Source organism: Natator depressus, chromosome 6, assembly GCF_965152275.1.
Source record: "Natator depressus isolate rNatDep1 chromosome 6, rNatDep2.hap1, whole genome shotgun sequence".
Taxonomy (NCBI): Eukaryota; Metazoa; Chordata; order Testudines; family Cheloniidae; genus Natator; species Natator depressus.
In genome coordinates, this window is record NC_134239.1 from 4208850 (window position 1) to 4230408 (window position 21559).

At 43.7% G+C, this 21559-nt stretch overlaps 1 pseudogene; it reads left to right on the top strand.

Moving 5' to 3' along the window:
• The first annotated feature begins 12618 nt into the window (after nucleotides 1–12618).
• Nucleotides 12619–13557, top strand: LOC141989847 (olfactory receptor 5AR1-like; annotated as a pseudogene).
• The last annotated feature ends 8002 nt before the right edge of the window (nucleotides 13558–21559 follow it).

The following is a 21559-nucleotide window of genomic DNA, read 5'->3' on the forward strand; positions in this document are numbered from 1 at the left end:
GGTAAACATACCCCTACATTGGCTTTAATAGGCAGAGGAGCCACTGTGTCTTTACTCAAAAACACTCCAAAAGCAGGAAGGTGGGTTAAACAGGTAACCTTAAACTCCTTCCAAGGCAACACCGGCAATGGTTGGGAATGGGCCCAGGTCCCATTTTCAGTACAAGGATTTAAAACCTTTGGGGATCTGATCCAAACTCCTGACATGATTGATGAAATCATTTTGGGCTCAGATTGGTTGTTCACCAATCGCATAGTAATAGGTATGCCCAGGGGTATCCGATAGAAAGTGGATATCCCCCCTCCCCACTCCGGGAAAACTGATCGAAAGATATTACTAGCAAAAGGGGGAGAAAGGCCAATTGCGGCATTATCAGCCCGGCAAACTGAGGAATGGCACCAAAAATTCCCCTTGGTCTGGACTCAAAAGAAAACAGACTGTGGTAAAATCAATGCCTGTGTAAAAATTGTTGCAGAATTAGTGCCTCCCCCAAAACAATATTCTTATTCAAAGGAGGTGGAGGCCCAATTGGTACAAACTATCCAGGAGCTCGAACAGCAGGGAGTAATCTGAAAAACAAATTCACCCTTTAACCCCCTGTATGGCCAGTACTAAAAGCAGACAGCCAGTCCCAGCACCTAACAATTGCCTGGAGAAGGATTAACAAAGATACAATACCCATGGCTCCTATTGTGGCAGACATGACACAGGTTATACAAAAGGTCCAAGCCACATTGAGATATTTTTCAGGAATAGATTTAGCCAATTGTTTCTTTGCTATTCCCCTACACCCCGACTCACAGGGTCAGTTTGCCTTTACAATAAAAGAACAGCGGTGGACTTTTTGTCGATTGCCCCAAGGGTATCACAACAGTCTGGCAATCGCACACCGGCATGTGATAGATATGCTGGATAGATTGATTCCTCAAGATAGACCATTTGTGTTTTCATACATGGATGATATTTTAGTCTTTGGGAAAACCGAGGCACAGACTCAGACGTGAACCGAAAAGGTGTTAGCATTAATCCAGGAAACAGGATTTAGGGTAGCCTTGGATAAGGCTCAACTGGTGCAGCCCCAAATCTCATATTTGGGTACAATTATTGGACAAGAAGGAAGGCAAATAGACCAGCACCAGTTGAGAGCCCTAGTAGAAATGCCAGCTCCTACTGACGCCCACTCCTTGAGAGTACTATTGGGAGGCTTTAACTTTCTCAGATCACACATGTACAAGTATGCTGAAATAACGCACCCCTTGTGGTGATTACTAAAGTAAAAGGCCAAATGGGAGTGGGGAGAGGAGCAGGATGCTGCTTTCAGGCTTTTAAAGCAACAGGCTCTCACAGCTCCAGCCCTGCGTTTTCCCAATGAGTCACAGCCTTTTGTTATTCAATTGGCTGCCAACAATATGGCCTTGGCTGCTACACTATTACAACATAATGAGGATGGAAGACTGGATCCAGTAGCATATGAATCCAGGAAGCTGCAAGGAGCTGAGATAAATGCCTGGCAGCCGTCTGGGCTGTGCAGTCTTCTGAGCCACTCACAGGAATAGCTCCAGTCACTATTCAAAGCACCCACACTAAACTAAAATACATTTTGTCAGGAAAACTGATGGGGGGGCGGGAAGCCTCTAATACTCGAATGGCACAACGGACACTGATTTGAATTAACAGAGGGGTAACCACAGAAACTGTGTCCAAACCAGATGTGTTAACACATGCATTAATTGAAAAAAGAAACTGGCATGACTGTCCAGAGGTTACTCTGGAACAGAGAATAGCTCTCGTGGAGGCACCTCCACTAGAGGAATTGGATACCAGAGGACAAGAGAAGCCTATTTGGTTCACTGATGGAAGTGCAATTGTAATAAATGGGAAAAGGTGTGTAAAGTATGCAGCGATCAATTTAGATAAGGAGATTATTCAGGGCCAGCTGGACCACGGGTCAGCCCAACATGCTGAATTACATGCAACTTATCAGGTTCTGAAACAATATGAGGACTCCCCAGGACCAGTGTATATTTACCCTGATAGTGATTTTTGCATAAAGGGAATTCAGTTCTGGATGCAGGACTGGAAAATAAATGGGTGGAAGGAGGCGGATGGTAAAGATATGCATACTTAGATGAGTGGAAATGGATTTACCAGTGGGTAACAGAGAATCCTAAGCAATTGAAAATCGGGCATGTGAAAGCCCACAACAAGGGAACAGGCAAGGAAGCCATTTGGAACAGTCGGGTGGACACAATAGCCCAACAACACAGTATAGCAATTGTAACTAGAAGCCAAGCTAAAAGCACCCCTTACTGATGCCCCCAAACCAATGGGTCCTGCTATAAGTCACCAAACTCCAGGAAAAGTGGAAAGGCAAGAACTGATTAATGTAGCCCATCAGTTCATGCATGAGGGGGTTAAAGGAACCTTACATAGGTTAAGACAAGTTGCAGAATGGAAAAAACATGGAAGTTGAAGTTAGAACATGGGTAAGGAATTGCATTCGGTGTGCACAGGATAGATCACGACCCCCTCACTGGTAACCCGTGATGCACCAACGGGGGCTCGGGCCCTGGCATACGGTTCAGATTAATGTTATTGACAAGTTATCAAGAAGTAAAGAAGGATTTCAATCCTTGTTAGTAATAATTGATTCCTTTTCAGGATGTGTAGAAACATTTCCCACTAAAACTAATAGCACCAAGGTGGTAGCTAAGAATTTTTTTAATGAGGTGGTGTGTAGATATGGTACCCCTGAAACAGGAGATTCTGATAATGGGGGAGCCTTTGTGGGAGAAATTTTTACATCAGTGTTACAAGCTTTAGGAATCAAACAAAAATTTCATATAACATACCAACCCCAATCCTTGGGTCAGGTAGAGCGCATGAAATGCACCATTAAGGAAGCACTGCGGAAAGTAGTAAATCCTACCAGAAAAGATTGGCCAGACAAGCTGCCTCTGATTCTAGCAGATATCTGCAGCAGCAACAGACTGCAAACCAAAATCCAGCCTTTTCAAATTATGTTTGGAAACTCAGTGCACCTTGTGTTTGACCCTAGCCACCTAAAACAAGATCAGGGAGAAATCCCTAATGTAACACAGCTTGAATATTTACAGTGGCTTAAGCAGCTGAAACAAGAGAAAACCACTCTCCAATATAGGATCGATCAAGCTATAGAACAAATGAATAAAAAAAATACATGCACAAAAGCATACTGAAACCGCCCTATGGGAAATTGGGGATCAAGTCATGTGTCTTAAATTGGGGAAAAGGGGCCACTCACTGGAATCAAAATGGACAGGACCCTATTCCGTAGCAGACCGCCTCAGCCCACTGATATACTGTATTGAGTGAGAAGGATGGAAAATTAAAATGGGTACATGTTTCACAGATTAAACTTTTTTCATGAAAAATTATGCCTTGGACTTTTTACAGGAAAGGACTCCTGGGATTTGGAACATAAGGTGCTGCTCGACCACTTCTACCCTCCAAATCCATGAAACCTCAGTATAAGGTTTGGCAGTCCCTGTTCTTGGGGGCCTGTATGTCCCAGATATTCAATAATATCTTGTGGGAGCCCACCGCAATCTCTCCCCTGGTCAAGGATCCTTCCCCCCTAAATAATCAATCATGGATCCCTATCAGGGAAACAGGAATCCTCTTAGAATGGTATGATAAAAATACAAATCAAATCTGAGGCCACTAGGAAATTACCAATATTTATGCCTGGGATGGGAAAGTGGGACTTAAGGTTCACCTTAAGCGGAGCGGAGTCAATAGGGGAGCGGTGGCAGTCGATCCCATGCTGTGAGGACACGAGGTAATATACATCGACTTCAGCTACGCTATTCTCGTAGCTGAAGTTGCATATCTTAGGTCAATCTCCCTCCCCCCCAGTGTAGACCAGGGCTTGGACCAAAGATGTTGCTTTCAAAAGAAGCACCCCAATCAGGATAAAGAAACCCAAAGTGTTTGTAACTCAGAGTGAGCCCATAAAGGTCCTCCTGAATCCTTTGTTCGTAGAAATTAAAATTAATATGGATTGGACCCAGCTGAATGTGTCAAGAGTGGAGCCAGAATGTTTGCCCTACTCTCTTCCTATATTAAAAGCCTGGATGAAAACATACCAAAGTCCCTATGGTCGGACCAAACAAGATATAGCAGACACTATATTCGGAGGGGTTGGTTTTCAAACAGGGATTATGAATATGGTAGATTTAGAGATAATCAGAAATAAATTGAGTGTCGTATCACAAATATAGGAGCATCTCATATACAAGCAGGAAGATGCTAATGTGGATTTAGTACAAATAGGCCTAGGTAATCTGAAAGCGAAATGGAATCTGTGGAAATGGTTAAACACTACCACCTGGCTGCTGTACAAGGAACAGCTGAAATTGGGAAACAAAACTGCCTTAGCCATGGGGTCCACTGAGATGCAAATTCTTAGTTTAGCATCACTCAAAGATGAAATGTTCTGAGTAATATCAGGAAATGTTAAAGTACTGGAGCACCTTTTAAAATAATAGAAAAGATCTTTGTTTGATGCTTATAAGCATGAATGGATACAATATGTCTCCAGCATGGTTAAGCCTGAACGGCTACTTGGAGAAATTATTGTCAAAATTGCCCATCAGCAATCTGTGGAGGCAGAGCTATGGAAAGTCAGTCCACTACCAAAATTAACCATGGGATCTTTCTGGTTACCTTGCATTATGGGTTAGTGGGCCACGAAAAAGAAAAGACTATTGGACACACAACAGTGTACAGAGTGGGACCCTCGCAGATGGGTATGCCTCTCCCTGCCTGCCACTACAGAGCCATGCAGTAGGGATACATTGTTAGGCACATGCGTTTAGGATGAACTGGAAAATGTAACCCGTGTTTTATATAATGGACAATGTGTATGTGTTGTATCCTGGGAAACAATATTTTGTGAGGAGGAAAGCATTAGCTAGCCACCAGTGGATGTACGTAGATGCAATGCAAGCATTTTCTACACAAATAACCACACTTATTACCTTCCTAAGCTAGAGAGAGCCCAAAGGACAATAAAGGACCCCATAGTTAACTTCTCCATCTCCCTCGGTTAGGATTGGCAGGAATTAGCTGACCATCTGCTTCAAGAAACAAAAGTAACTCAGTTTTTGCAAGAAACCCAAAAGGATGTGGGAAAGCGAATTCTCCAAACAACACATGCAAATGGAGATATGATTAAAATAGCTAATTCTGAAAAAGAACTCACTGCATATCATTGGTAAGATGTTTTTACAGGCTGGTCGTACCTCCCACCTCACAGGTGAACACCCCAACTATTGGGCTAAAAATTACAAAGGGAAGGACCACCACCGCCTCCTACAGTGACTGCATTGCAACTGGCATCTAAATCCTGATAATACTAGCCAAGTCTGCATACCTGTGGGATAATTTCTGCTACCATAGTGAAGAAGAAAAGAGTCATCACTGGGTCTTCCATGGATCTCCTTGGGGATAGGTGATGACCACAATGTCCTTGTGCATCTGCAGCCATGGATCAGTGCATGGGTCCATCCTCCTGAAGTGGCTTCCACCTGGGCCACTCACAAACAACTGTCTAGCATGCAAATCACACGCTGAGCATGTGTGTGTAACTGCAGCCTGGCCAGGAATAGTTGGGTTACACTCAGGCTCTCACCACCCTTGGTTATACTTCAGGGTGACCCCAACATGCTCCCCACTCTTCAATTTCCTTCCAGAAATGTACGTCCTGTGCTGCCCAGTCCTCTTCTGGACAATACAAGCTACATTGTCCATTATTTCTTTAGTAACACTAAGATACATGCAACTTAGTTTCTCAGACACTTCTATTTAAACACACTGGATTAGATAAAACAATAAAACAAAATGTATTGACCACAAAGAGTGATTTTAAGTGAGTGAAAATAACAAACAATGTGAAATTCAAAGCAAAAGTTTCATCCCCACATGCTTTCAGCAGTCTTACTGACCAAACTTCTTCAGTCAGGTCCCCTCCCCCAGTCCAATGGCTGCTTCCTTTATCCTTTCACATGCAGTGAATCAACGGGCAGAGAGAGAGAGAGAGACAGAGTGAGTGGTGTCTTTTATAATCCTATCCCCCTTTTTGAGAAACATTTCCACCTGATTACCATGAGACAAAATGTCTATGTGCAAGGATGTTTCCTTTGTACTTTTTCCTCACCTTTTTGAGCTTCTTTGGTTTCAATTCCTGTTGATAACTCTGTTTACTGCTTAAATACAAAATTAAGCAGAGCACACATTTCTTTGTTTAAGATAGACCTGTTTGCCAACCTCAGTTTGAAACATATTAATAAGACCTTAAGAACAGAAGGACGGCCATACTGGGTCGGACCAAAGGTCCTTGTAGCCCAGTATCCTGTCTTCCAAAGGTGGCTAATGCCAGGTGCCCCAGAGGGAATGAACAGAACAGGTAATCATCAAGTGATCCATCCCCTGTCACTCATTCCCAGCTTCTGGCAAAGAGAGGCTAGGGACACCATCCCTGCCCAGCCTGGCTAATAGGCATTGATGGACCGATCCTCCATGAATTTATTTAGCTCTTTTTTGAACCCTGCTATAGTCTTAGCCTTCACAACATCCTCTTGCAAGGGGATCCACAGGTTGGCTGTGCATTGTGTGAAAAAATACTTCTTTTTTTGTCTTAAACCTGCTGCCTATTAATTTCATTGGGTGGCCCCAAGTTCTTTTGTTATGAGAAGGAGTAAATAACACTTCCTTATTTACTTTCTCTATACCACTCATGATTTTATAGACCTCTATCATATCCCCCGCCCATTGTCGTCTATTTTCCAAGCTAGAAAGTCACAGTCCTATTCATCTCTCCTCATAGAGAAGCCGTTCCATAGCCCTAATCATTTTTGTTGCCCTTTTCTAAATCATTTCCAATTTATCTTTTTTGAGAGGGGGTGACCACATCTGCATGCAGTATTCAAGATGTGGGCATACCATGGATTTATATAGAGGCAAGTTGATATTTTCTGTCTTATTATCGATCCCTTTATTAATGATTCCCAACATTTTGTTCACTTTTTTGACTGCCACTGCACATTGAGTGGATGTTTTCAGAAAACACCATACAATGTAATCTTAAAACTTCACATGTCACACGTATTTTATCAGGACAATACTGATCAGCAAATTATGGGTTTTCAGATGATACATTATAAGGCATACAGTAAAAAGCCAACAAAACAAAAAACAAAACAAACAAATCCACAAACAATTCCACTCCCACCAAAAGCTACACTCTTCCAAATACAAGACAAAAATTCAGCTATTCAAAGATAAGAAATGTAGAATGCGAGAGGACTCCTGTCTGTGAAGCATACCAAACAGGTGTAGCCACACCCATAGCCCTATGTGATCAGCAGCACAATCAGAACAAATTCCAAGGGGACCTAGAACAGGGGAGAAATTCAGCAGACCCAGTGTTCCTCCATCAATGACTTGCTAGATTTGACATCCCTCTGCTCTCATTAATTAAGGGATGAATACAGCCCTACATTTTGGGGAGATGTTTAAACAAATGAAAAATTCCCCTCAGTGGATCTCTTAAGGAATGAAACAGGTTTCAGTGAAGCCCCACCCTCCTGTGTGACATCAGTAGAGGGCAAGGGGATAATGCGCATTCTCTCTTCCCCAGCTTGACTGGGTTTCTGGGTATGGACAAGGCGTTGCTGTTAGGACAAACTCTAAAGGACCCCTTTAATGACTTTAGAGGTCTGTAGCAGCCTGGCACTCATCTCTGACAAGTACCCCTTCTGGTTGGGTGTGTCCATAATCTTTAAACAGACCCAGCTTTGGTATCAGTTGGGGATTGGTCCTGCTTTGACCAGGGGGTTAGACTAGATGACCTCCTGTGGTCATCCAACCCTGATATTCTGTGATTGTATGATCAGGCCATACCCCAGGGCTTCCTCCCTGGAGGCAACGATTTTGCCTTGTCTGGGCCCTTCTGGCCCTAGCTATGCAGCGGGGACATGAAGTAGTTTGGATCCCTTTTACTGTTGTCCAATTGAAGGCCACTTCCTCAGTGGCCTAACCACTACTCCAGGTCCCATGGGGCCCAGAGACCCTAAGAATAGCAGCCACACATCACTGTGTCCCTTTAACTAAACTGCTTTCAGCTCCCTACTACCCCTACTGCTACTGCCCCATAGCCCCAGCCTTCAGTAATGCTTCTCCTTTACCTCAAGGCAAATGTACATTTAGGCCAAGCAGCCAAGGCCCAGCTCCCTTGGGCTACTGCCCCAGGCCAAGCTAGGAGCGCTTTCTCACTCCCCCAGTCCCTGCCACTTCTGAGCTGTCCATGGTGCTGCAGTTTCCTTTAGCCAGCCAGGAGTTCAATAGAGCGACATTGATTTACACCAGTGAGGGATCTGGGCCATTGACTTGTATGAAGCTATGTCAATTTACAGCACCTAGGGATTGGCTCATTGACTTCATTTAAGTGACACAGATTTTCCATAGTTTCATGATTTCTAGTCTGACCTTTGCCTAACACAGGGCATGGAACCTTGCCCACTAATTAAAACTAGAACATGCCTTTTAGAGAGCTATCCAGTCTTGATTTAAAGATGTCAAGTGATTGTGTCTTGGTATGTTGTCCCATTCAGGATTCAAAACATACTCAGATTCACACCAGTTGAAGATCTGGCCCTTTGGTTTCAATGGAGCTCTACTGATTTACATCAGTTGTGAATCTGGCCCAATGACTCCCAGGGAGAGGCATCCATTTACACCGGCAGGGGATGTGATCTAATGGGTAGTGTCCATGTTATGGTTACCTCTTTAAGCAAGTCTATTCATATCCAGCAGACCTGGGCACAGTGCAGACAAGACCTGAGCATCCTCGTTAGGCACAAGTTGAGGAATGTAGAAGGTCTAATGATGCCCCTTCTGCCTCTGTGATGTCACTATAAGGCAGGGGAGTCTGCACATCCTCTCTTCCTTAGCTTCACCAGGTTGCTGGGCAGGGACAAGAGGCTGCCACTAGGAACATCTCCATGCAGGAGATTGTGCAGGAAGGGCTCATCTCTACTTCAGAAAAAAAAAACAAGTTCTGAGACCTTTTTGTAGGAAGAGAATGGATATTTGCAATGCATAGGAGCTGTTAGTGTTACCACTGGGTCATTTCACAAGATGAAATCCCTGGCCATGCATTGAAGAGATCCCAGCATGGAAGGGCACAGAAATTAAATTGTTCCCTCTTTCATGGGGAATTTACTATTTTTCATTCTTGAATTGCTCTTTCCATGTGAAATAAAAGGCATTTGCATAGAAAGTTTAAGGCTACTTTTTGTATGTGAAACCATAAAAATCAATCTCTTCCTCTCATCTGTGAAAACCTGCACCACCATCACCCAAAATGCCATTTTTATAATAGTGATTCCATTCTGAAGGGTCATTTCCATAGTTCCCTCTAAGGTATTTGCCTGGGTGGCCATGCATGAGGGAGTGAAGGGCTATGCACCTTGATCCTGGAGAGGATGCATGCATAAGATGAAGTGGTGGCCTTGGGAGGAATAGGGAGTAGGTGAGGGAGCATTTGGGTGAGATAGGGAGTGAGGGGAAATTGGGAAGTGCAGGGCTGCACCAGCTGGAAAGAGATGCGACTCTCCCCAGCTTCAGGGCTGCAGCTGCCAGGGAGAGATGGCCCTCCTTCCCAGCTTGGTGGCTTCTGCGTCACGGGAGATACCCCACTCCTTCCCAGCCGGGTGGCTGCCATGGTGCAGGAGAGAGACAGCTCTCCCCAAACAAATGCTAAAACATAATGGAAATCACTTGTCCAGACAAGTGATTTCCATTATGTTTTAGCATTTGTTTGGGGAGAGGTATTGGAAACCATTAAGGCCAGATCTTTGCTATCTGGTATAGATTTCGATCTTCAGAATACTCCCTTTGACTCATAAGTAGCAAGCAGCACTAGGTTTGGTGGGGTGCTATGTGTTGGGTAGGATAAAGACCTTATTTGCAAGCTCTTTGGAGTTTGCAGAGAGATCCCTACTTCAAAGCCATGTGTTAATGCCATGCAGGGCGTGTAAAAACGTAATGAGTCAGTCTACTCTGAGTTTTTGAGTTGGTGACACACACAATGTGAAACCAGGAAAACTTTGTCTGTTTCTACAGGGCTCTGTGCACTTGCATTGAGTGGGTTCTAAACACTAATGTAAAATACCCATCACCAACCACTTGATGTTTTACTTCCCTTCATATTTTCAGTGTTGTCATTTGTTTGTGTGTGGCTTTGTTTTGCTGTCTGTGCCACTTTATTACTTATTTTTACTGTTCTATGTGTGTGAAGTATTAATCAAAGGAAGAGTTGACATTCCAGAGACATTGTATAATCCCGAGTGAATGCCTTTTACTCTCCTTTCCAATATCAGCAAATATTGTATTACTATTTGCGGTGAGAGCATTTCTAGTTGACTCATACATTTATTTAGCATCTTAAAGCTGAGCTCTGTGTGCAGATAATATGCTTGCAAGAGGGATAGTTTTGTGATCTGCAGAAGTCCTTAGCAGGCTAGTGTTTTGGCAGACGCTTCATTCTGCGAGAGCAGCTTTCCCTGAAGATTTAGTGGTCCGTGGTAGGAGTAGGTTATTTAATGGGGCCTCTGGGGCATACTTTTTATGCTTTCACTTAATGACCATGATGACTTTGTTTTATTTACATAGCTGTTTTCAGTACGCCACATTTTGCTGTGTTTACTAGCTTGAGTTCTTAGAAAGGATGATAAAATACCTTTACTCCAAGGGCAGTGTTATTTTTTTTATTTGATTTCATATTAAATAAGCATCTTAAGCAGTGCACCTTGTTCATTATCCCATGTTTTAATATTCTCTTTTCTTCTTCTTCCATACCTATGAACTTTTAAAACTATATATTCTATCTAGGTGTAGTATGCACAAAAAATGACCTCGATATTGGTGCTGCACATAACAATATTCAATCTGCACATGGATGGAAAAAAGTAGAGGGAACATAGAAGACCCAAATTAACAATGGAGGGCAGATGGCTGTGGTCTCCTCCTGAGCTCCTCTGATCATCATGTGGTCTCCAACAAGAACAATGCGTGAACCTATCCTTCCTACTTTGGGGAGTAACCTAGCAAGGGAAGGACATAGAATACTGTGGTGATTGGCGTCCTATGGATGGATAGATAGATAATCTGTAGTACACTTACATGTCTTACAGGTTTTACATTTCATCTATTGGGGTCGGGACAATGAGGTGATTCTGAAACAATTAGTACATTTCAGCTGTACCTAAAGGTCTGTTGCTTTGATTCCAGACTTCTTGCTAAGATTGGTTGAAAATTTTTCTTGAGCAGTTGTTCTGATGGGCTGTGGGACTCCGGTGATATTCCAGGGCAGTTCAGCAAGAGGAGAGACCATCATGGATCATGGGGGATGGAGTCCAGCCTGGGAGCCTGGTCCATGGAAGAGATTGTTGGTGTGTGGTATCTGATGCACCCCCGTGGTATTTCCAAGCTGAAATGTTAAGTTTTCAGCCAAAAGCTTTCAGTCTCCACAAAAAAATCCACTTGTGGATCAGCTCTATGCAGTACCCCGCTTGCACTGAAAATAGCAGGATGAAATATACCTCTAATCTCATATTCTCTAACTCTGGTAGAAATTGCATCATTTAATAACACAGTAGAAAACAGCGGGCCGAATTAATCCCCAGGACTTGGGTGGCTTTGGTTCACTGAGCACATTAATTAGGTGTTTTGTGTCTCTGAGCTCAGGTATTCCCAGTTGCTTCAGGGATCATGTCCCATAGATCACAAACCTCACTATAAAACTTTCCAAATGCTCCAAACTGGCAGCAGTTTCGGATGATAGGGAAATGCCATCACATCTCTCTCTCTCTCTTCTCAGCAGGTACCTGTGGTTGTCCAGCATCACAGTCACACACACACACACACACACACATGCAGACACCATGGGGATCAGCAGGTATTGACTTCCAGACCTCCAGCACCAAAAGTCTCAGCCCCAATTCCTACCCCTTCAGCTAAAGGAGCGACCTCCTTAGTTGGAAAAAATAGGCAATTACCTAGTCACTGAAGGCAGGGCTTCCCATTCTGTCTCTGGGTTTTCATACAGGCTCCAGTAAATGCCCAATAGGTTATTTAGCGCAGTGAGCAACTTTACCCCAAACGGACATGCCAAGCCACAGAGCTCCCCTTGCCCAAAGAGGGTAAAAAGATTAACACTCCTTTCCTCTCACCCCTTCTTTAGCCAAGGAATAATCCCTTCAGACTGATTCTCTCACAGCAGAGTCACAAGTCACTGATTTCTGATCAGAGTAATGAACAGGAGTGTTTGTGTCGGGGCATGATTAACCTGCTTGTCATTGTATTTGCACAGCGTGTGCATTTTATCAAACACCTGGAATGACCAGCTGTGAATATCTGGCTCTGTGGACGAAGCCCTTCCCTGAGCGGGTACTGATGTCCATTGAGAAACTGATCTCCATTTATATTCATGTATTTCATTACAGAGAAGGGACAGGTTTTTGCAGCATCCACCTGCTTACATCTGTGTAGCTGCCTCATCTCTGTTGAGAGGAGATGGAAAAGGGAAATCACTCGGAGGTGACTGAGTTCATTCTCTCAGGACTGACAGATTGTCCGGAGCTACAGGTCCCCCTGTTTGTGGTGTTCCTACTGATTTATGGTGTCAACCTGGTGGGGAATGGGGGGATGATCCTTTTAATCTTGATTGATCCCCGACTCCAGACCCCATGTACTTTTTCCTCAGGAATTTGTCCGTCTGTGACCTCTGCGTTTCCTCAATAATTTCCCCTAAGATGCTGCTGAATTTCTTAGCTGAGAGGAAAAGCATTTCTTACACTGCCTGCGCCGTGCAAATGTATCTCTCTATCGTTTTTGCAGATGTTGGTTGTCTCTTGCTGGCTGTGATGGCGTATGACCGTTATGTGGCCATCTGTAACCCGCTGCTCTATATAGTCACTATGTCCTGGAAGCTTTGTAAACAGCTGGTGGCTGGGGCGTACGCTGTGGGGGTGGTGGGTTCAATGTTAAACACGTGTTTTACATTTCGGCTGTCATTCTGCAGCTCCAACATCATCAATCATTTCTTCTGTGAGATCCCCCCACTGCTGGCGCTCTCCTGTTCTGACACCCGCATCAATGAGATTGTGGATGTTTGTTTTAATGTGCTGCATTCAAGTCATCAGCTTTCTGACTGTCCTCCTCTCCTATGTCTATATCACCTCCACCATCCTGCAGATACGCTCTGCCGAGGGCCGACGCAAAGCCTTCTCCACCTGCACTTTCCAATTGACCTCTGTGGTCCTGCTTTTTGGCACCCTCCTCTTCATGTATTTACGTCCCGCCTCCAGCTATTCCATGGATACAGACAAAGTGGCCTCAGTGTTTTACACGCTGGTGATCCCCATGTTGAACCCCCTCCTCTACAGCCTGAGGAACACGGAGGTGAAGGACGCCCTGAGGAAAGCAATGAATAAACTCCTAACCAATTCTTGAATCTGTTTAATTCAGGACTGGTTTAGTGGTGGGGAGTGGAAACAGGTTTATTCACTTCTCAGCCCATTACAAAATAATTTCGGAGAGCACGTGGTAGTTTTGTACATTATTATATTGTTATTATTATTAATTTTTTTGTATTGCAACAAGGTCTGCAGTCCCCAACTGAGATCAGTGGACAAAAAACGGGAGGCATCACAGGAAATGCAGGAAACCCAAGTCCATAGTGTGCCAGGTTCGGCCACAGAGACCCTCATTGGGACTGTCACCTCATGTGCTGAAATTACCTCTGAACCCATTTTCCCTTCCAGCCTGGGCATCCAGAACCCTGTCTTGTTGAGCCAGACACACAAGCCAGCTGCAGCACAGACCTAGGCTCTGGGTGATGACCCCAATGCTGCAGATCTAGACTGAAACCAGCTCAGCAGGACACCTGTCTCCAGTACACAGATACCCAGCTCCCAATGGGATATGAACCCCAAATATATCTGCTTTACTCTGTATAAAGCGTATACAGGATAAAATGATAAATGCTTGCCCTCTATATCACTGCAAGAGAGATATGCACAGCTGTTTGCACCCCCCCCAGGTACTTACACTAAGTTTATAAATAAACAAAAGTGATTTTATTAAGTATAAAAAGTAGGATTTAAGTGTTTTTAAATAATAACAGACAGAACAAAGCTAAATAAAACAAAACACTCAAGGCTAAGCTGAATACACTCAGAAATCAGTTAGAAATGTTCCAGTTTTTCTGAGGATTGAGGACACTTTCCTGCATGCAGTGAAAGGTTTGAATAAGCCAGATGAACACCACTTCCTCCCTGTCATCCTTCTTTATTAATTTATTCAAATCCACCACAAATGGTATATATCACCACACATTTATTTATTGCCATAACTCATTTCATTTCCTTCTTTCAGTCCTTCTGGGAGCAACCATAATATTTAATAATAAAGTTACAGTAAATAAACACTCATCTTTCTCATGTTCTGTCCTGCTTTCTAGAAGAAAGAAAAAGCTGGGGAAAGAGGTGCAGCCAGTTAAAATGGATCTCAGCATCTGCTATGCTACTGAGATAATTTAATTGGCTTTCCCTGTGGTGCTGTTTCCGTGCATCTAATGTTGGTTCTATTCACTGAACAGGGTGTGGGAAAAAAAGATCTGTGACCTAAAGCTGAAAACAATTGTATCCCATTTCAAGACACATCATCTTTCTGGGCTCACGGATCTTGACCTCCTCCCTGGATTAGAACTGGTGATGCAAAGGGGAAAGGCACCTTGTCTCAGCCTCGAAACCTTCAGCCATTCCCTTTCCCCAAAACTGTCTTTCTTAAAATCCTTACTCTTTATCCCCCAACTGCATTGCTCAGCAATTAGCTCACTTCTTCAATTCTGCAGAGCAGACCACCACACATCAGAGTGAGGAGAGAGACTTTTTTAAACTTGATATCACCGTAAAGGCGGTACTGACCTGTGGGGCAATGTAAGTGATTTGTCCAGTTTGTGGCAGAGAAGAAGAATGAACCCAGGTCTGCTGAGTCCGAGTCCAGCAGACCATCTGCTCTCCATAGATCAGGGAGAGATGGATGAATGATTCCTTTCCTACCCAAAAGAATCTGCTATCCTGTGATCCTAAATCTTTACATAAATACACATCGGGTCAAATTTAATACCCCAAACCAAAACACATGCATGTCCCATTATAAGAACATAAGAACATTAAGAATGGCCATATGGAGTCAGACCAAAGGTCCATCCAGCCCAGTATCCTGTCTACCAATGGTAGCTAATGCCAGGTGCCCCAGAGAGAGTGAACCTAACAGGTAATGATCAAGTGATCACTCTCCTGCCATCCATCTCCACCCTCTGACAAACAGAGGCTAGAGACACCATTCCTTACCCATCCTCGCTAATAGCCATTAATGGACTTAACCTCCATGAATTTATCCCGTTCTCTTTTAAACCCTATTATAGTCCTAACCTTCACAACCTCCTCAGGCAAGGAGTTCCACAGGTTGACTGTGCGCTGTGTGAAGAACTTTCTTTTATTTGTTTTAAACCTGCTGCCCATTAATTTCATTTGGTGGCCCCTAGTTCTTACATTATAGGAACAAGTAAATAATTTTCCCTTATTCACTTTCTCCACACCACTCAGGAATTCATATACCTTTATCATATCCCCCCTTAGTCTCCTCTTTTTCTCGCTGAAAAGTCCTAGCCCCTTTAATCTCTCCTCATATGGGACCCGTTCCAAACCCTGAATCATTTTAGTTGCCCTTCTCGGAACCTTTTCTCATGCTGGTGTATCTTTTTTGAGATGAGGAGACCATATCTGTACATAGTATTCAAGATGTGGGAGTACCATGGATTTATATAAGGGAAATACGATATTCTCCATCTTATTCTCTATCCCTTTCTAATGATTCCTAACATCCTGTTTGCTTTTTTGACTGCCGCTGCACACTGTGTGGACGTCTTCAGAGAACTATCCACGATGACTCCAAGATCTTTTTTCCTGATTAGCTGTAGCTAAATTAGCCCCCATCATATTCTATGTATAGTTGGGTCTCGTTTTTTCCAATGTGCATTACTTTACATTTATCCACATAACATTTCATTTGCCATTTTGTTGCCCAAATTTTGTGAGATCTTTTTGAAGTTCTTCACAGTCTGCTTTGGTCTTAAGTATCTTGGGCAGTTTAGTATCATCTGCAAACTTTGCCACCTCACTGTTTACCCCTTTCTCCAGATCACATACGAATAAGTTGAATAGGATTGGTCCTCGGACTGACCCTTGGGGAACACCACCAGTTACCCCTCTCCATTTTGAAAATTTACCATTTATTCCTACCCTTTGTTCCCTGTCTTTTAACCAGTTCTCAATCCAAGAAAGGATCTTCCCTCCTATCCCATGACAACTTAATTATCCCTTACATCTATTATGTACCCATGTCTGTTGCTATAGGACATTATATCTCATTGGCTTGTCCCCTTGTTGTTCTGCCGTTCCTCACTGGTGTCTCTTTACCAGGTTAATCAAGAGATTCACTGAGCAAGAACCTCAGGACAGAGATGATAATGAAAATGTAGGAGATGTGGATAACGAGGACGGAGATGATTTCCACAGAGCTGCCATAGATATAGAGAAGGAGTTCATTGAAGGAAGTGTCAGAGCACAAGAACTTGAGGAGCTGTCATTGTTCCCTCCCCACTCTGAACTCTAGGGTACAGATGTGGGGACCCGCATGAAAGACCCCCGAAGCTTATTTTTACCAGCTTAGGTTAAAACTTCCCCAAGGCACAAATTCTCCCTTGTACCTTGGATTAGGTAAACACTGCCACCACCAAGTGATTCAACAAACATTTTGGAAGGGCCACTTGGAGCCCTATCTTCCCCCTAATGAACCCCCAAGCCCTACACCCCCTTTCCTGGGGAGGCTTGAGAATAAACAAGATGACCAAAGACCAACCTTGGGTTTTTTAGGAGACTAAAAAAACCCTATCAGATTCTTTAAAAAACCAGAACTTTCTTAGAAAGAAAAAAGGTAAAAGAAGAACATCCGTAAAATTAGAATGGAAGATAATCTCACAGGGCAATCAGATTCAAAACACAGAGGATTTTTATCTCAGCAAAACCTTAAAGTTACAAAAAAAAAACATGACCAGGAATACACCTTCCTCTCAACACAGAGAAAATCACAAGCCAGAACAAAAGATAATCTAATGCATCCCCTTGTTGTTGCTTACTAATTCTATAGGAGTTGAATTGCTTGCTTTCTTGATCTGACTCCGGCAAGAGCCACACGGAACAGACAGACTAAAACCTCCCCCTCCCCACCCCGCCAGATTTGAAAGTATCTTGTCTCCTTATTGGTCATTTTGGTCAGGTGCCAGCCAGGTTACTTGAGATTCTTAACCCTTTACCGGTAAGAGGATTTTGTGCCTCTGACCAAGAGGGATTTTATAGTACTGTATACAGAAAGGTGGTTACCCTTCCCTTTATATTTATGACAGGAGCCGAGGTGGGTCTTCCCACCCCCTTTCCTCCCTGTGACTGAGGGGTGTTAACAGGCCACTTGCACCTTGAATTGTCCCTTGAAATATGTGTGAACTACTTACACAAATCAATCTGTTCCATCTTGTATTTACCTGTGATATTCTGAGTTAGTTTCCCAGACCTGAAGAAGAGCTCTGTCTCAGCTCAAAAATTTGTCTCTGTCACCAACAAAAGTTGGTCCAAGAAAAGCTATTACCTCCTCCACCTTGTCTCTGTACAGTTCTGGTCAGTTATTGTACCAGCATCCCTGTGCTCTCAATGGCTAAGGTCATGTCTACACTAGAGAGCTTACAGCAGCATAGATATACTAATGCAGCTGCACCCCGTATGATCGCTCATGTAGCCGCTCTGTGCTGAAGCGAGAAAGCTCTCCTGTTGGCCGAATAAAACCACCTCCATAAGTGACAGTAGTTATGTCGGTGGGAGAGCTTCTGCTACCAACATAGAATCATAGAAGGTTAGGGTTGGAAGAGACCTCAGGAGGTCATCTAGTCCAACCCCCTGCTCCAAGCAGGACCAACCCCAACTAAATCATCCCAGCCAGGGCTTTGTCAAGCTGGGTCTTCAAAACCTCTAAGGATGGAGATTCCACCACCTCCCTGGGTAACCCATTTAAGTGCTTCACCACCCTTCTAGTGAAATAGTGTTTCCTAATATCCAGCCTAGGCCTCCACCACTGCAACTTGAAACCATTGATCCTTGTTCTGTCATCTGCCACCACTGAGAACAGCCTAGCTCCATCCTCTTTGGGACCCCCCTTCAGGTAGTTGAAGGTTGCTATCAAATCCCGCCTCACTCTTCTCTCCTGCAGACTAAATAACCCCACTTCCCTTAGCCTCTCCTCGTAAGTCATGTGCCGCTAATGCTGTCCACACTCATGGGAGATGCAGTGGCGAATTGAAGCATGAGTTACTGGAGCTACAGCTCCCATGAGGTACCCTGGCAGCATTTCAGAATTGAAGTATTTTAGTTTTCAAATTAAATCCAAAAATATTTGGGCTCTCAGGGATTCAGGTTTCAGAGGACAAAAAAAAAAAAAAATCCACTTAGGTGAAAGCCTAATATTTCATGAAAAATAATTTTGATGGAAAATGTTTAACCAGCTCTGCCCACATCACAGATTCCACCATTGCAATTAGTGCTTATTGGTACCTTGTTGGCAACTTCAGCAGAGAAAGCAAAGAGTGACTAGAAAGCCACAGAGACTGAATGCTCCTATCATCCCCTGGAGATGTTGCTTCTAGGTCAGCATTGAGGCACATTAGTTGGAACTGGCTTGCGTGTAACTCTTTATTGTAGCTGCCCACAGTGTGGCTGATGTGGGTGATTGAGAGCAGTCTTCAGTCTCCAGAGCTGTCCGTCAGACACCTGTCACTCGCATCATGTTCACTTTAAGATGTAGTAAGCTCTTTGAAAAGTCACTTAGTAAAAATGGCATCATGGCTCTCAGTGTTTATTGTCTCTCACTAATATCTACACCAAGTCTGCTCAGATCATATCTCACTGCTAACCTGGGAGTTTTTTGAAAACTTTGCCTGCTCTCTGAGAGTCAAATGGGGCATTGTCCATCTCATTCATCATCATCACTAGCGAACTGGGCCCTTAGTGACACATCTCCAGTCACAGCACCTTCAGTAGGTTTGCCCAGATGTAAACGATTGGACCTGAAGAAACAATTTTACTGATGATGCATCAGATTGGAAAGTGTCCAGCTCCTTCTTTCTCCTCATTGTCAGTTCTCCAGAGCTAACAGAAATAATCAGCAGTAAAAACTGATTTCTGCCACTGAAAATAGAAGACGTGACTGTAATGCAGACAGGGAGCAGGTCTGTGGTGTAGGCAGGTGACATTTTTACACAGTCAGTTTTCAGAGATTGCCTGTGCTTGGCATGAGTGGGGAAAAGATACACACAAGAGAGTTTTATAGCCATACTGTTCCTGGCCTTTACATGGATAGACAGGGTAAGAATGGCACAGCTGAGGAGGTTTTATGGGAGGGGGCGGAGCTGACAAGGAGGAGGCGGGGCATTCTGCATCCTGCCTCCAAAGCAGTTCCATCAGCATCCAGTTGCTATCAGCATCAGAGTTTATCCTGCTTCTTCATGAGCACTGGGGTCCCTAATCCCTGAGGCATGATTGTGACAGGCGTTCCCGGGGTGCAACCTGGAACTGGGGCACTGCTAAGCTCTCTGTCTTACCAACCCGAGCTCCCTTCCATATTGTAATAATGCAACAGGTCTTGCACTGACACAAACATTCACAGGCAGGGACACACCCAGCTGAGTTACATGAATGTTTTGCCAGCTGCTATGAACCAACAATAGGCTTCAGTCAGTTCCCTCTTGCTCCCCAGACTAGGATCCCAGACCTGTATTGTCCTGCCCTGGTCAGAAGCCTGACCAGTGTAAGTTATAACCCCATCCACCCTCCCTCAATATGGAGAGGACAATGCACCAGCAGATTTCCCTTTACACTTCAAACAACACACTGTTTTAGGTAAAAAAAAAACATAAAACAGGTTTATTAACTACTGAAAGACAGATTTTAAGTGATTATAAGTAATAAGTGTACAGATCAAAGTAGATTACCTAAGAAATAAAACAAAATCACAATCTAAGTTCTATAACCTAGACAGGATTTGAATGAAGCAGTGTCTCACCATGATGGTAGAAACAGTTCACCAATCTTCCACAAACAGGCTGGAATTCCTCCTTTCCCACCTGGGGCCACTTCCCCAGTCAAAGTCTTTGACCTCTAGCCATCTTTCCAGGTGTTCAGTTGTGGGGAGAGTGAAGCCAAGTGATGATGTCACTTCCCCCTTTTATAGCTTCTGAGGTATGGAGGAACTTCATTATCCCAAACAAAGCCCCCAGCACAGTTAGTGGAAAAGTACAGGCACAAGATGGAGACCAGTGTCATATGAGCTGATCACATGCCCTTGCATGCTTTGATAACTCACAGCAGGGGCCATTACCTATATGCTGGCTAGAACGTCTGCAAAATATCTATTGGGTCAGTGTTAGGATATAGATATTCAGGCCTGTCTGTAAAGGCCTATACTGTAAGAATTTAGGTGTATTCTTATCACTTGGCTAGTCAGGGGTATAAAAGAAAGAATCAAAATCACTGTCTGCTGGTGTGAGAGCCTTCTCTTACCATGACAGTCTGAGGCCCTGTGCTTAGGCTAAAATCTTTGGCTAAGCAGCAGAGGCAGCCATAAGCTGGGAAGCGACCGGTCACCTCCTCACCTTCCAAACTAGTCACATTGAAATAAGGTGCTATTGGGCTGTTAGGAATACAATCCTGTCCTATCACCTCCAGAGAAAGGGAAGTGCCTAGAAAAGGAAACTTAGTTTGACAGCATCCTGTCTGGCAAGAACTCACTTATCAATAGCTGGGATGTGAAATCCTCACTTCTGTATTGTTTTGTCATTATAGTTCCCATTTTGCTATTGTTTGTCTGTATAATCTCTGTCTGGTTCTGTGATTGTTCCTGTCTGCTGTATAATTAATTTTGCTGGGTGTAAACTAATTCAGGTGGTGGGATATAATTGGTTACATAATCATGTAACAATATGTTAGGATTGGTTAGTTAAATTTCAGTAAAATGATTGTTTAAGGTATAGCTAAGCAGAACTCAAGTTTTACTATATATTCTGTCGCCAATCAGGAAGTGAGTGGGTGTGGGTGGGAGGGGGTGGGTGTGTGGGTGGGGGAGATGGGAACAGGGAATGGGGGTAAGGAAATTGGAATCATGTTTTGCTAAGGGCAGGAATGGGAACAGGGACACAGGTGTAAGGCTCTGTGGTGTCAGAGCCGGGAAGGAGGATACCAAGGAAGGAAACTCGAATCATGTTTGCTGGAAGTTCACCCCAATAAACATCAAATTGTTTGCTCCTTTGGACTTCGGGTATTGTTGCTCTCTGTTCATGCAAGAAGGA